The sequence below is a fragment of the Crocodylus siamensis genome, chromosome 9 (assembly GCF_052110815.1).
Source record: "Crocodylus siamensis isolate JL-2025a chromosome 9, ASM5211081v1, whole genome shotgun sequence".
Classification (NCBI taxonomy): Eukaryota; Metazoa; Chordata; order Crocodylia; family Crocodylidae; genus Crocodylus; species Crocodylus siamensis.
Genome location: NC_143403.1, coordinates 41,521,858 through 41,535,807, shown reverse-complemented (window position 1 = coordinate 41,535,807; position 13,950 = coordinate 41,521,858). Strand labels below are relative to the sequence as shown.

The 13,950-nt window shown below is 51.1% G+C and overlaps 1 protein-coding gene across 1 annotated transcript in view; it reads left to right on the top strand.

Moving 5' to 3' along the window:
- The first annotated feature begins 8,947 nt into the window (after positions 1 to 8,947).
- The window catches only part of RIPOR1 (RHO family interacting cell polarization regulator 1), a 128,978-nt gene continuing 123,975 nt past the window's right edge, over positions 8,948 to 13,950 (top strand). The window contains exons 1-2 of the mRNA XM_090063519.1: positions 8,948 to 9,087; positions 12,957 to 13,520. The gene's annotated coding sequence lies outside the window, so the exon portion shown is untranslated. The remainder of the gene's footprint in view (positions 9,088 to 12,956; positions 13,521 to 13,950) is intronic.

Genomic DNA, 13,950 nt, shown 5'->3' with positions numbered 1-13,950 from the left:
CACTGTTAAGTCTCTTTCCCCTCGACTGCCTTGTATTCTAACCCAGAGCACTTCAGGTTGCCCCTCCTCTGATTCTTCGTTAATTGACGAGGATGTGTATTACTCCTTAATGTAGAGGGCCATGCCCCCACCTTTCCTTCCTATCCTGTTCCTCCTGTACAGCCTATAGCCCTTGACTCTGTCCAATGCAGGACAGGCAAATCTCTTAGTAAAACAGAAACCCTCAACTTTGGGAAGGTGTCTTTCACAAACTCAGGAGAATGGTCAGTCAGGCACTAAGAGACCATGTTCCCCTCAGAAAGGGGAATCCGTGAGGAATAGCTGCTCGTTAAGGATTCAGACTTCAAAGCACAAAGAAAATCCATTCTGTCCCTCAGGAAAGGCAGTCATCGGGCTGGGAAACCCCCTTGGGTCAATAGGGAACTTCTGGACCTCCTGAAACTAGGAAGAGAAGCCCACACCAGATGGAAAGCAGGAATCATCAGCAAGGAGGACTACACAGCACTAGCCCACACCTGTAGAGAGCGGACCAGAAGATCCAAGGCAGAAACTGAACTCAGTCTAGCCATGGGAATCAAGGACAACAAAAAGTCCTTCTTCAGATATGTGGGAAGTTGGAGAAAGAACAAAGGTAACATTGGACCCTGTTAAATCAAATGGGGCAGCTGATGTCTGACGCTCAGAAAAAGACCAGTCTCCTAAATGATTACTTTGCATCTTCCACCTGCCCAAAGGAGTCACCCTGTCAGACAGGATGCAAAGTATCCAGGGTGTGGAAGGTGGACCCACAATTGACATTGATCAAGTGAGGAAACATCCTGAGAAGCTCAACATCCATAAATCTATGGGCCCAAATGGAGCACACTGAGAATCCTAAAGGAGCTGGAGGACATCACAGCATGCCCTACGATGAAGATATCTGAGAACTCGTGGCACTCAGGAGAGGTACCAGAAGACTGAAAAAGAGCCAACATGGACCGAATCTTCAGGGAATTACAGGACAATCAGTCTGACATCCATCCCTGGAGAGATCCTGGAGAAAATTGTCAAAGGTTCCACCAGCAGCAGGGTAAAGGAAGGCAACTTTGAGTGCCAGCCAACACGGTTATGTTGCTGAAAGGTCTTGTCTGAGCAACGTCATCTCCTTCTATGACCAGGTGATGCATTGCCTGGACATGGGGAGACAAGGTTTATGTCATATATCTGGATTTCAAGAAAGCCTTTGACTTGGTCTCCCATGATGTCCTCATGGTTAAGCTGGGGAATTGAGGCCTTGACCAGTGGCTGGGGAACTGGCTCCCGGGTCGGGCCCAAAAAGTAATAGTTGATGGGATCAAATCAACATGGTGCAAGGTGACCAGTGGTGTCCCTCAGGGCTTAGTACTCAAGCCAGTACTCCTCAACATCTTCATTAATAATATGGATTCAGGTATCAGATATGGACTGGAAAAGTTTGTGGGTGACACTAAATTATGGGGGAAAGTGGTTACACTGGAGGATACAGGCTGGGGATACAGGTGAACCTGGACAGGCTTGCAAGGTGGGCAGATCAAAACCTGATCCCATTCAACATAGAGAAGTGCAGGATGCCCCTCCTTGGGAGGAAAAACCAGCATCATACTTATAGACTTGGCAGTGCTACGCTTTCTAGCACCACAAGCAAAAGAGACTTGGGGGTCTTTATTGACCACAAGATGAACATGAGCCACCAATGTGATGTTGTAGCCACCAAAGGAATCCAAACTCTGGCACACATCCACCGATGCATCTGAAGCAAAACCAGGGACATCATCCTCCCACTTCACTTGGCCTTGGTGAGGCTGTAGCTGCAGTTCTGGGCCCCCCACTTCAGGAGGGATGTTCATAAGCTTGAGACAGTCCAAAGGAGAGGCACCCACATGATCAAAGGCCAAGAGAGCAAGCCTTATGAGGACAGGCTGAGGAACATGGGACTCTTCAGCCTGAAGAAGAGAAGGCTTAGGGGGACTTGGTGGCAGCCTATAAGTATATAAGGGGTGTGCATCAGGATATGGGAGAACAGTTGTTCACCAAGGCTCTCCAAGGGATAACAAGGTCTAACAACCACAAACATCTGGAAGGCCAATTTAGACTAGACATAAGGAAAAACTTCTTTGCAGTCCAAGTGTCCACAGTCTGATTCCCCAGAGGTGGTGCAAGCACCTACTCTGGATTCATTCAAAAAAATGTTTGGATGCATATCTTGCTGGGATCATTTGACCCCAGCACATTTCCTGCCTATGGCAGGGAGGGTGGACTCAATGAATTCGCGAGGTCCCTTCCAGCCCCTATGAAATCTGTGACTTCCAGGTCATCCTGCTTGTTCTCCAGGCTCCTTGCATTAGATGTTCCTCTCTTCTTCTTTGAAGAAAATGCATCATTGTGTAAAGGGCATTTATATGAACTGCCCTGTCCCCCTCCCCAAACCTACAAGACATAATAGTGTTATCCTGTCCCAGCAGATAGAACCATACCCTTGGTCTCACATGTTTGGTGTGTCAATTAGCTAATAATTGCTTCCCCATCTCTAGCAGCTGTGGCTAAACTTTCCAAAATTGAATGCCTGCGGTTAGGTACCTGGCTCCATTTTTAGGCATCTAAATGGATAGTCTCCATATTAGAGATGGCCTGAACCAAACCCCCTGCTCACATTTTCTGAATGAGTGGGGCATAGTGCTGTGCATCAGGGACATTTGGTCCAGTTAGTGAACCTGTTCCTCATGCAACATGGATGCACAAGTGTCCACTTGACTACTGACAGGCAGATCTAGGATTTCGAAAAGGATGGGGGCTGGAGAGTGCAGGTATTATGATGCATCATCCCATATTAATGCATATTTTTCTCCAATTAAAAAGAAACTAGAAGGTTTACTAATAAGATAGGGCCCTAGGGCTACATTATTCAGTTTATAATGCAAGCAAAAACAAATATAACTGTCTGTGGTGGGCTGACTGCCAGCTCTAGGCTGTGGCAGGCACCTGGTGTTACCTGCCCAGACTGGCTATCAGGACTGTCCCAGGTGGGGGGCAATCGCCCTGGACCCTGTACATTGGGGGGCCCCGCAGAGCCAGGCAGAGTGGCACAGTGACACCGCACTGCCTCCGGCTTCACATCCGGCCACTCGGCACCCCTGCTGCATCCAGCAGCTCGTCACTCCCTCCTCACCGCCCCCCCCCCGAATCTGCCATTGGCTTCCTCATGTCCATGACTTGCATGATTTGCCCTGCGCCCCACACCCTGCTCAGGTCGTCTCTGCTGGCCATGGACAGAACTGCTCCTTGCACCCCCACACAAGTCGCTCAGGCACTCCACCTTGGCTCCAAAGTGCCCCTCGCTGCCCTTTATGCGTTGCCCCTGCCACCTCAAATACCCCCTGGCTCCACTCTGTCCCGTTATCCCACATATCCCCAAGCTCAACCCCATCCCATTATGCCCCAAACCCCAATCGCGCTATCCCTATCAGTCCCCACAGAGTCCTACCCTGCCCCCTCACTGCTGCCATAAATCCACTGCACTCTGCATAGACCTGTTCCCATCATGCCCCAGTCTCCCTGATCTCTCACACCCCACTGAGTCCTTCCCTGACCCTCTGAGCACCCAAACTTCACTGCAGCCCCTTGCCCCCTTGGGACCGCCTCATCCACAATCTCTGTTGCTCCCAACCCTCTTCATACCCTATTTCACCTCCACAGACCCTGCCACCCCTCTCAGCCCCAAGCTGCACCTGTCTTTCCCATCTCCATAACTAAGGACCTATTAAATTCATGGCAGAAGTGGAGTGTGCTGCAGGTCCTTTAATCTTGCAGGTTCCCCTGTCACTGATTGCTGGAGGGGCCCCACTTGCAGCTTGCTTCTGGTCAGCAGTGAGTCAAAAATTGTGGTTTTAAATATGACATCATTTATGCTCACCTCAGGTACTTATGTATAGAGCCAGTATCCTGAAACAAACTTGAAGGCCAATTATTTCCAAAGGCCTGCCTCTAGTCTCTCCTGACTGACAGGTGTCTCTATTAGAGATTTGCTGCCTGTCTGTTAAGAAGAGGCCACCAAATGCCCATCTTGGCAGGTTACTTGAGACACCCTCTTCCTCTGGGATAAAAACACCTTGGTCCCAACCTAGTAGGAGGGGAAAGGAGCATGCCAAAGATTCCTTTCCTACCGCTTGCCCTCTCCAGTAGCTCCTATTGTGATAGCTCCTTCAGAGTCCCAAGAGGGCAATGAAATACAACACAAAGGATTTGCTATGAGGCCTTTGAGGTGTGGCATGGACTCCTGGGAGTATTTCTAATCTGAAATGTGATTTCATAGATTTCATAGACATTAGGGCTGGAAGGGGCCTTGGAAGATCATCGAGTCCAGCCCCCTGCCCAAAGGGCAGGAAGTCAGCTGGGGTCATAGGATCCCAGCAAGAGAAGCATGCAGTTTGTTCTTGAAGGTGTTCAGTGTAGGTGCTTGAACCACCTCTGCTGGCAGGCTGTTCCAGCCCTTGGGGGCTCGGACAGTAAAGAAATTCTTCCTTATGTCCAGCCTGAAATGGTCTTGTAGTAGTTTATAACCGTTCAACCTCGTCATCCCTTGGGGTGCTCTGGTGAACAAACATTCCCCCAAGTACTGGTGGTCACCCCTGATAAACTTGTAGGTGGCCATCAGCTCAGCCCTGAACCTGCGCTTTTCCAGACTAAAGAGCCCCATCGCTCTCAGCCTGTCGTTGTAAGGTCTGTTTTCCTGACCTCTGATCAGGTGTGTGGCTCTTCTCTGGACTTTCTCAAGCTTCTCCACATCCCTTTTGAATTATGGAGCCCAAAACTGGACGCAGTACTCCAGCTGCAGCCTCACCAAGGCCAAGTACAAGGGGAGAATGACATCTTGGGATGTTGGCATTGGCCAGTCCATTAAGGATGGCCTCTTTAATAAACTTTTCTAAGACCTTCCCTGGGATAGAAGTCAGGCTGATGGGCCTATAATTAGCCGGATCCACTTTCCTCCCTTTCTTGAAGACAGGTACCATGTTGTCTTTCTTCCAGTCTTCGGGCACTTCACCAGAGCGTCAGGAGTTTTCAAAGATCCATGCTAGGGGCTGGGCTATGATGCTCACCAGCTCCTTGAGTATCCTGGGGTGCAGATTGTCAGGGCCAGTTGACTTGAGGGTATCCAGCTTCTCAAGATGTTCCTTCACAAGGTCAGTACTAAAGGAGGGTAGGGGACCCGGACCTCCTTGTCCCGTGGTGGGCATGGACGTCCCATGGGACTGATGAAAGACTGACATGAAGTACCCATTTAATAGATTGGCTTTTTCCTGGGCGTCAGTTGTCAGCTGTCCCATCTGGTTCAGCAGGGGTCCATGTTGCCCTTGCTCTTCCTCTGGCTCCCCACACATCTGAAAAAGGACTTTTTATTATCCTTGATGCTTGAAGCTAGTTGGAGTTCAGTTGCAGCCTTGGCTTTCCTGGTTTGCTCCCTGCACGACTGGACCAATGCAGAATATTCCTCCTTGGAGGTGAATCCCATCCCCCATCCTTTGTAGGCCTTTCTTTTTCACCTCAGGAGGTCTGCTAGTTCCCTGGAGAGCCAGGGGGGCTGCTGTGCTCTCTTGCTGCCTTTCCTCTGAGATGGAATAGAATTAGCTTGTGCGTTGAGGATCGCTTCCTTGAGGAGCAACCACACTTCCTGAACTCCCCTCCCCCTGGGGTCGTGGTCCCTTAGGGCCTCAGTGACAAGCCTCCTGAGCTTATCAAAGTTGGCTTTCCTGAAGTCAGGGACTTCTGTGTTGCTGACTGACTTGCCAGCTTTACAGCAGATCGTGAAGGTGATCAGCTCGTGGTCGTTGTCACCCAGCTTCTCGTCAATCACTAGGTGGGTGCAGTTTAGATCAGATGTTTGTTCAACTCATAATATCCACACCAGGCAAAGGAAGGAGCCAGTTCCCAGAAAATACAAATATTTGCAGATTCCATGCCCCATGGTATGGAGATGAAAGCAAGACTAGTGTGTTTAAACATGCAGTCCCGCTTCTCCAACTGAGAGCCTGTGACCTTGAAGAGGCTCTGAAAATAATGAGAGACATCAAAAAGAAAAACAGTGGAAGAGAGACTCTCACTGCCCAAATGCAATCAGAGTCTGAATTACAAGGGACTTCTGCAAAAGATCTACTAACTAGTAAGAAGCCTGGGAGGGCTGGCTAAGGCTGTCCTCTTGTTTCGCACCCCTGCAGACCACTCCATGGACTGTTGGCACTACTCAGTATGGTGGGAGGAAAGGGAAGGGAGAACAGTGCAGGAGAGTGGTATGATACTGAACTGTAGGCTGAACTGTCCTGAGAAAGAGAATCAGGAGCAAGATAAATAGTTGGAAGGGATGGTCTAATGCAGTGGTCTCCAACCTTTTTATGGTGAAGATAACTTTTTGACACCCCAGGATCTACCATGCCCTGCCTGCCCTGCCTCCCACCATGCCCCCCAGCCCCCTCCCCCACCTCCTGCCATGCCCCCCATGCCCTGCCTCCCTGACAAACCACCCGGGCTCTGACCCCACTCACCCAGCCTAGCCTGGGCGGAAGGGGGTGCGGCTCAACCCAGCCACATGCATCCTGCCACTCCCAATTGTGGTGCTTCTGACAGACTGAAATCGACTGTCAGAGGCTCGACAATCAACTTTGGTAACCACTGGTCTAATGGGTAAGGATGGGGAGAGAGAGGTTGTTAACCATGTTAGGCTGAAGTCAGGCAAAAGGCCAGGTAGATATACCCCATTATAGACTAACTAAGTAATGTATAGAGAGAGAGTGCACAAGCTTTTATGAACCCAAGTTCACTTCAGATGCTGTGAAAGGATGTGAAGAAAGCAGAATACTGTATACAAGGAGGAAGAAATTAGAGCACAAAGACAAGGGAGGGGGAGAGAGAAAGGAGAGGAGAGCAGTGCTAGATGAGAAAAACAAATGATCAGGAACCCCTAGGAGGGGGAGTCAAGAAACACAGATTTACTCCTGATGGCTAAAACTTGGGCATGGACACCTTTCTTCGCACCCTTCCATTTTTTGCCTCAATTTCTCTATCTGTATGATGAGCTAGTTATATGTTTTAACTCTGCTTAAAAACATTTTAGGGCAAAGATCAAGGTTAACAAGGGACAAGATTTTAAGGCTTTGAAGTCTTGTCTACGTCAGTGTGACCCATGTGTTTGTTAATGTGTGGTAGCTAACTCTTGTCTAAACCTGACCTGTCTTCCCAGTGCAGACACATCCAGTGATATGACTGGGGAACGATCAGGGGATCAATTGACTGCCATGACACTGTGCTGCTCAGGCAGGACTCACTGTTGCAGGACAGGAACAAGTCACATGCCATGACTGCCTTTTTAAAGGGACAACTCATTTTAGTACCAGAGTAACCTCTATCCAACAGCAATCACATCTCAAGGGTCAAGACAAAAAACACCCATCCAATGCAGCCAGAGAAGTCTGTGCTATGTGTTGTATGGCTAGGCAAGCACAATCCAGGCACTTTAATTTTCCCTGATGGATCAGTCATGTAACACTGCTGCCAGCTGCATTTGCTAACATTTGAGGTGATTTCAGGTTGACCCAGGCCAAGTTGGCTGTTTTGAAGATTAAGCAAAACCTATTTCGTTGCTTGTAAGTGTGAAAACAATTAAAGTGAATGGTCCCTGTGCAGGCTGGTAGCCGTGTGGGTGCTTATGCATCCACACAGCAGAGGGGTAGGATGGAAAACTCTGCACGAGGGTCATTTCACTGCTGGGTAATTGCCACTGGGACACTTAACATGAAACATGTTCTCCAGATCAGTGACTCTTGTGTGTACAGTGCTCCAAGCACATTTTACAGTGCTGTAATACAGAGCACTTTTTATAGCACTGTAAAGGGTGAAGACAGAAGTGACAATTTTTGACCAATCTGGCCACAGACAGCAATCTGTAGCTGTGACCAAACACAAATGCATGGCTGTAGACAGCTTCAAAAGCTAATTGGGTAAAAATCTGACCCCTCATTTCATGAGGTATCAGATACAGACATTTCAAAATGTAGCCTCCTTTTGTGTCTACAGAGCTCCCAGCCTGTTGCTGTTTTCAGAATGGGAGGGTGGGGAAAGGGAGCAGAGAGCGTTCAGTCTTGGTTTTTTTCAGCACACCTCCTTCCTCCCCGCCAGTGTGGGGTGGGTGTATTAGAGCCCCTCCAAGGTGCAGGGGCTCCAATTCATCTACCCCACCCTTCAGCACCAGCTGGGGAGCCCCAAGATAGATCTCCCTAGTCTGCTTTTCCTTCCTCCCATTCTGAAAACAGGAGCACTGTCAGAGAGCCCTGGCTGTTGCTGTGGGAGTCTGGCTGCAGGCTCCCAGACTCAGCTAGATTCCCTCCTCCCTGGAACCAGCAGTGAACTTCTGTTTGGTCCAGGGTAATGTTGTAACTCAGAATGCTTTGCAGAAAACCTTAGTTAGAGCACTCTTAAACAGGCTAGGAGGCAGGGGGCGCTCAGCAGCCTCCTGGAGCTTCTCCACTGGTCAGAAATTTGCCAGCCTACAGAAGTTATTTAAAGCATTGCAGGTTGCTAAAGTGTTGTAAAATACCGCACTTCAAATTTAATCATTTAACAAGGGTTAATTTAAAGCACTGTACCCAGTTTTAAAGTGCTGTAAAGCTGTGCACTTCTGTTAAGTCACAGCAATAAAGCACTTTACATGGTGAAAAAAAGCAACTTCTGTACACATGTTGAAGCTGGAAAGAGCATGCAAAGCCCTGCTTGTCCAGAGGGACACTGGGGCAAAGGAGGGCGAACTGGAGAAAGAACAGTTCTGCCCCTTTAACATGGATCAAGCTGAAACTGTTCTGTGGAGGTGGAGTAGTGAAAAGGAGGCAGGTCTAAGTGGCCAGAGCATAAGGAAGTGCTTCAAACCAGCCTGTGGTGTCAGGGACAGGAGGGGGGACTCCAGCTCTGAAGCAGAAGTCTGCAGGACTCTAGTTGAAGGTTGACTGGGGACAGAGCACAGGCAGCTGCTCCAAGCGCCTGAACTTTGGATTAAGTTGTTTCCAGCCCCTGGAGACCCTGGCTTTGGTGAGTCTGCGTTTCCTTGTCCGTGGTCCTACCAGATCACAGATCTTGGTTTGTATAGGGCTCTGAGACCTCTTCCCAGGGAGGTATCACTGCGCTAGGAGCATACCTTGAGCCTTGCGATTTGGTGGGTGCAGGTGGGGAGGCTGTGTGGCCCAGCAAGTGAGGTTTGTGATTTTGTGTTCCCCTATCACTCAAAGGCTCTTCCACTTAGAAATGTGGTATGAGTATGCCTGGTCTTTCCCAAGGGGTTGCCCAACCTGTGATCTTCTGGACCAGTCCCAGGTGAGCACAGAGTGGTCTCAGGCTGACAGATGGGCACAGACTCTCTTTTGGCTTGACTGTTCCTATGGGTTTTCCCACTAAGGAGAGGCCCTGAGATCTCCTTCTCCCAGGATGGGTTCGTGGTGGACCAGGGAATGGCAGTGGGGTACCGATGCTCTTGCTGCAGCTGGCCTCCTGCATTACTCTGGGGACTCTGGTTGCCATGGCAGTAACAGGCCCTGGCCAGGGTTCATGACACACTCTTGTTCAAGAGGAAATGCATCTAGATTTGTACAGCTGCCATGGATTGGGATGCTGCCAGGAAGCAGAATGGGGACGGCAGATAACGCTCTGGGAGTTTCCTCCTGCCTCTGTTGCAGCTGGATGGGCTGGGGTCACTCAGCCAACCCTGGCCCCACAGGACCCATGTGCCTCCCTGCTTCTGTTTTATTATTGTTAGCCAGAGGAAGTGGCTCAGCAAATAACCAGTTCCCCACTCTCCAGGAGCTTAACCCTGTGCTGTCCAGACTCCCCAGTGTCCTTTCCAAAGATCTATGGGCAGGAAGGGAACAGCACTGGGTGCAGTGGCTCTGGAATAGCTCTGCAGAGCATGGTGACTCACAGGGATCCTGGTTTTTTCTATTTAAAAATAACAAATTTTCTGATTAAAAACTCCAAATCTTTGGTTAAAATGAAATGCCACTAATATATATTGAACAAAATGTTTTATTGATACATTTACAATTTCAAAGCAATTTGGAAGCCCAGTGCCTCAATCACTTTAATAAAATAAATTCTAGTATCTGATTTGGGTTTTTTTATCATTGAAAATCAGAGCTCCCTTGGCCCCTATCACTTACCAGGACACAGGCCCGTGCCCCTCACTCCCCACAGACAGCCCCCTAGCCCTCCTAATGCCCCTCATTCCCCATCCACAGGCCCCCATCCCCTCCCAGCCCTGCCATAGGAGCCCCCAGCTACCAGGGCTACAGGACGAGGGACCTGGGTCCACAGCCCCTTACCCCCCGCAGCAGCATCTGAGACCTGGCTGCTGCCCACAGGATGTAATGGCTGCTGCAGGGGAACAGAGCAGGGAGCCTGGCTTCCCCTCCTCCATGGGTGGCTTGGTGGAGCAGAACCTGTTGCGGGGAGGAGGTGGGGGCAGGCTGCCCACTGCAGGCTCAGGCTCCCTGCCCTGCTGCCCTCCCCACAGGGTCTCCCCGGCCCACAGGGCAGAACCCGGAGCGGCAGGCCAGAGCGGGACCAGGCAGAGAAGCTCGTTGCCACCACTAGGAGCCCTGCAACACCATGGCAAGACATCCCTACCCACCCAGCAGCAGCTTGGAGCAGAACTCTGCACTGCAACCCCCACTGCCGCTGGGAGGCCAGGGTGCACCTTGCCAGGGTGGTGCAGGGCTCACAGTGGCAAGGAGCTTCCCCACCCAGCCCTGTTCTGCCTTGCCATGCTGGGTCATGCCCACTGGGCTACAGGGGCCCCGGGGGAGGGCTGCAGGGCACAGAATCTGAGCTAGCAGCAGGCAGCCCGCCTCTGCCCTCTGCACAAATCTGGGGTGCACATGCCCCCCCAAGTGCCCACAGTGACAGGAAGCCAGCCTCTGCCTACCCCCCAGACAAGCTGCCTATGGCTCAATCCTGCTCCTCACCAGGGACCTGCAGCCATGCATTCCAGGCCTGGGCCCCAAGCCCCACACACCACCCAGCTGGGCAGTCCTGCCCAATTCCCACTCTGCCTCCCTATGGGGGCCTCAATCCTTCCCCTCCCCACTCCAGACTTACCTGCGGGAGCTGCTCTCAAGGCTGCCTGGTGACCGTATACATGTATATGGTGCCCCCTGACCACCCTCCTCCCACTCCCCCCAGCCCCTTGCAGGCTCAAAATCTGCCAGCCTGCAGAGAGCTTTTTGCAAAAGTGGAAAATACTCATGTTTCCCTGTTAAAATGAGAAATCTGCATTTTTCTCAGTTAAAAGGGAAAATCTGCATTTTCTTTTATTTTTCCATGGGAAATGAAAAGCCCAGATCCCTGGTGATGAGTGCTGAGGTGCTATGGTCTCTGTACCTAGAGCTAGCTGATCCCTGGAAGGACCTGGTGCGATACAAGAAATCAGCATGTGATGGGGTTGCATGAACCCCAGGCCAGTAGCTGGGCTCTGATATCACCTTAAGGCCATGCTGCCCCTCACAGCAGGCAGGTTCTTCATGTGAGAGCTGCTCTAACGAGCTGTCACATGAAGGGACAGAGAACAGGTCCCAAACCACCTGGACAGTAGGGCTGTGCGAAGCTTTGGTAGCCAATTTGATTCGGAGGAGATTCAACCTGATTCAAGGACCAAATCTCCAAATCTGAATTGAATCAGAAGACCAATTAAAAGCTCCAAATCAATTCAAAACTTCCAAATCAATTCAGAAAAGATACAGTGATTTGGCCATAGACTAAACAGGCAGCTGACGCGGCTGCCTCCAGCTGGTAAGTCTGTTGGTGTTGGGGGAGGGAAGGGGTGTGGGGGAGGGAGGTATTGGGGCTGGGGCTGGGACAAGCTGCTTAGCCAGGGCAGGGGGCATGGGACTCAGAGAGGGGGAAGGGGGGCACAGGAGGTGGGCATGGCTCTCTCTGGGCAGAAGGGGGCAAGCGGCAGCAGGGCATAGCCCCCACTCCCAGCGCTGCCGCACCTGCCCCCCCCCACCGTTCCACACTGGCTGACAAGTGGCGGCAGTGCCTGCCCCTCTGCACCGGCTGGCAAGCAGGAGCAGCACAGAGTCCCTTTTCCCAGTGCTCATGCAGACACAGTAGCACTGGGAGCAGGACCTCTGCCCTGCTGTCACTTGCCCAGCCAGCAGAGTGGGGCGCGATGCAGACACGACTCACTTTGGGCAGAAGGGGGCAAGTGGCAGCAGGTCATAGCCCCCGTTCCCAGCACTGCCACACCCACATCAGCACTGGGAGTGGGGACTCTGCTCTGCCCCTGCTTGCCAGCCAGCACAAAGGAGCATGAGCTAAGGATGTGGCATTGCTGGGAACAGGGGCTGTGCCCTGCTGCCACTTGCCATCTTCTGCCTGGAGCGAGCCATGCCTGCATCATTCCTCCCTGCCCTGTCCCCCCGCCAGCTGGGCAAGCGGCAGCAGGGCAGAGCTCCTGCTCCCAGCACTGCTGCATCCGCATCCTGCGCCCCACCCTGCAAGTAACGCACCCCCCCCCAGCTGGGAAGCTTGCCCCACCCCCCACCCCAATCCCTCCCTCTCCCACACCCCTTCTCTCCCCCAACCCCAACAGACTTACCAGCTGGGGGCAGCTCTGCTAGCTGCCTGTTTAGTCTGTGGCCAACTCTCCAAAGCAGTGCCAAATCTTTTAGATCTGATTCACCCTAATGAAATTGGGACAGCGATTTGAATCCCTGAATAGAATCACTGTCCTCCAAGTTGGCTGAATCAGAATCCAAAGTGAATACTTGCCGCTTCACACAGGCCTACTGGACAGTGGCCTCTGTCCCCTGGCATGGAAAAGTGCCTTTTCCAGCCTCTGCACTGAAGGCAGAAGACCCAGAAGGATTTACTAGCTTATTTTATTTCCTGGTTGTTTTTCACATTAGATGCTCTGCTCTTATCTCCCCTGCTTGCCTGGAGGATTCCCTGGATGCCAGAGAACTAGGAGGATTATGCCATCCCAGACACCAAGATCGTGACAACTGCTTGAGCACAGAAGTTGTCATATTTGGACTGTTTTTGGTTCCTTAGTCATTGGTTTACACTGATACAACTTGAATGCCTAATGAACACTTGAGAGAAAAGCTTTCTCTGGTGGGAATATTGCAACACCTCAACTCTGACAATTAAGGGATCAGAAAGTTCCCAGATAACTGAGCCTTCAGGGGAGCTGATTTGACCTTCCTCATGCTTCTTGGGTAACCGACAAATGAACAGGGAACACATTTTGGAAGAGACTCTCTGGGTTCTCCCCTTCCCACAAAAAGTAAAGTAAGGGAAAGCTAAGTCTACATTCCTCTAAGTCTCCCAGATTTTGTGGCCCTGTGGGGCAATGTCTCCTCCTATCTCTGCAGGGACCGGACAGAAAACTTACATTGGACACCTCTGACCTGGATGTTTTCCTCATTGGCTGAAGCAAGGGACAGCAGTTCTAGACAGTCCAACCACAGGTATTTCATCGACAGATGAGGGTAGCAGGGTATCCCACATACCCCCATCCTTCTTAGCTCAGACACCAACTGCTCATGTCCACAAGTGCTGATATGTGGAATGGGTTGTCTCATTGGGATGTCAGGCAACCCCAGGGGTACACAGGGACTGGATATGCCATCAGTGCTCCTGTAAGGAGCTGAAAAGAGTCAAGCTGGACTCAGCTGCCAAGGGAGAGGAGGGGAGGGAAAGGCCCAGTTGGGAATACAGGCCAGGGAGGGCAGAGCAATGTGCATGGTCCATGGGCATGGCACCCAGGATCTATGTGTGCAGTTGGGACACATGCCAAAAGGAGCCTGGAAAGACAGGCAGGGAGACAGCACCCCCAGATGGTTCATTTGTTGGCTACAAGGACCAACCCATGGGATCATAATAAATTTTAGTTTATTG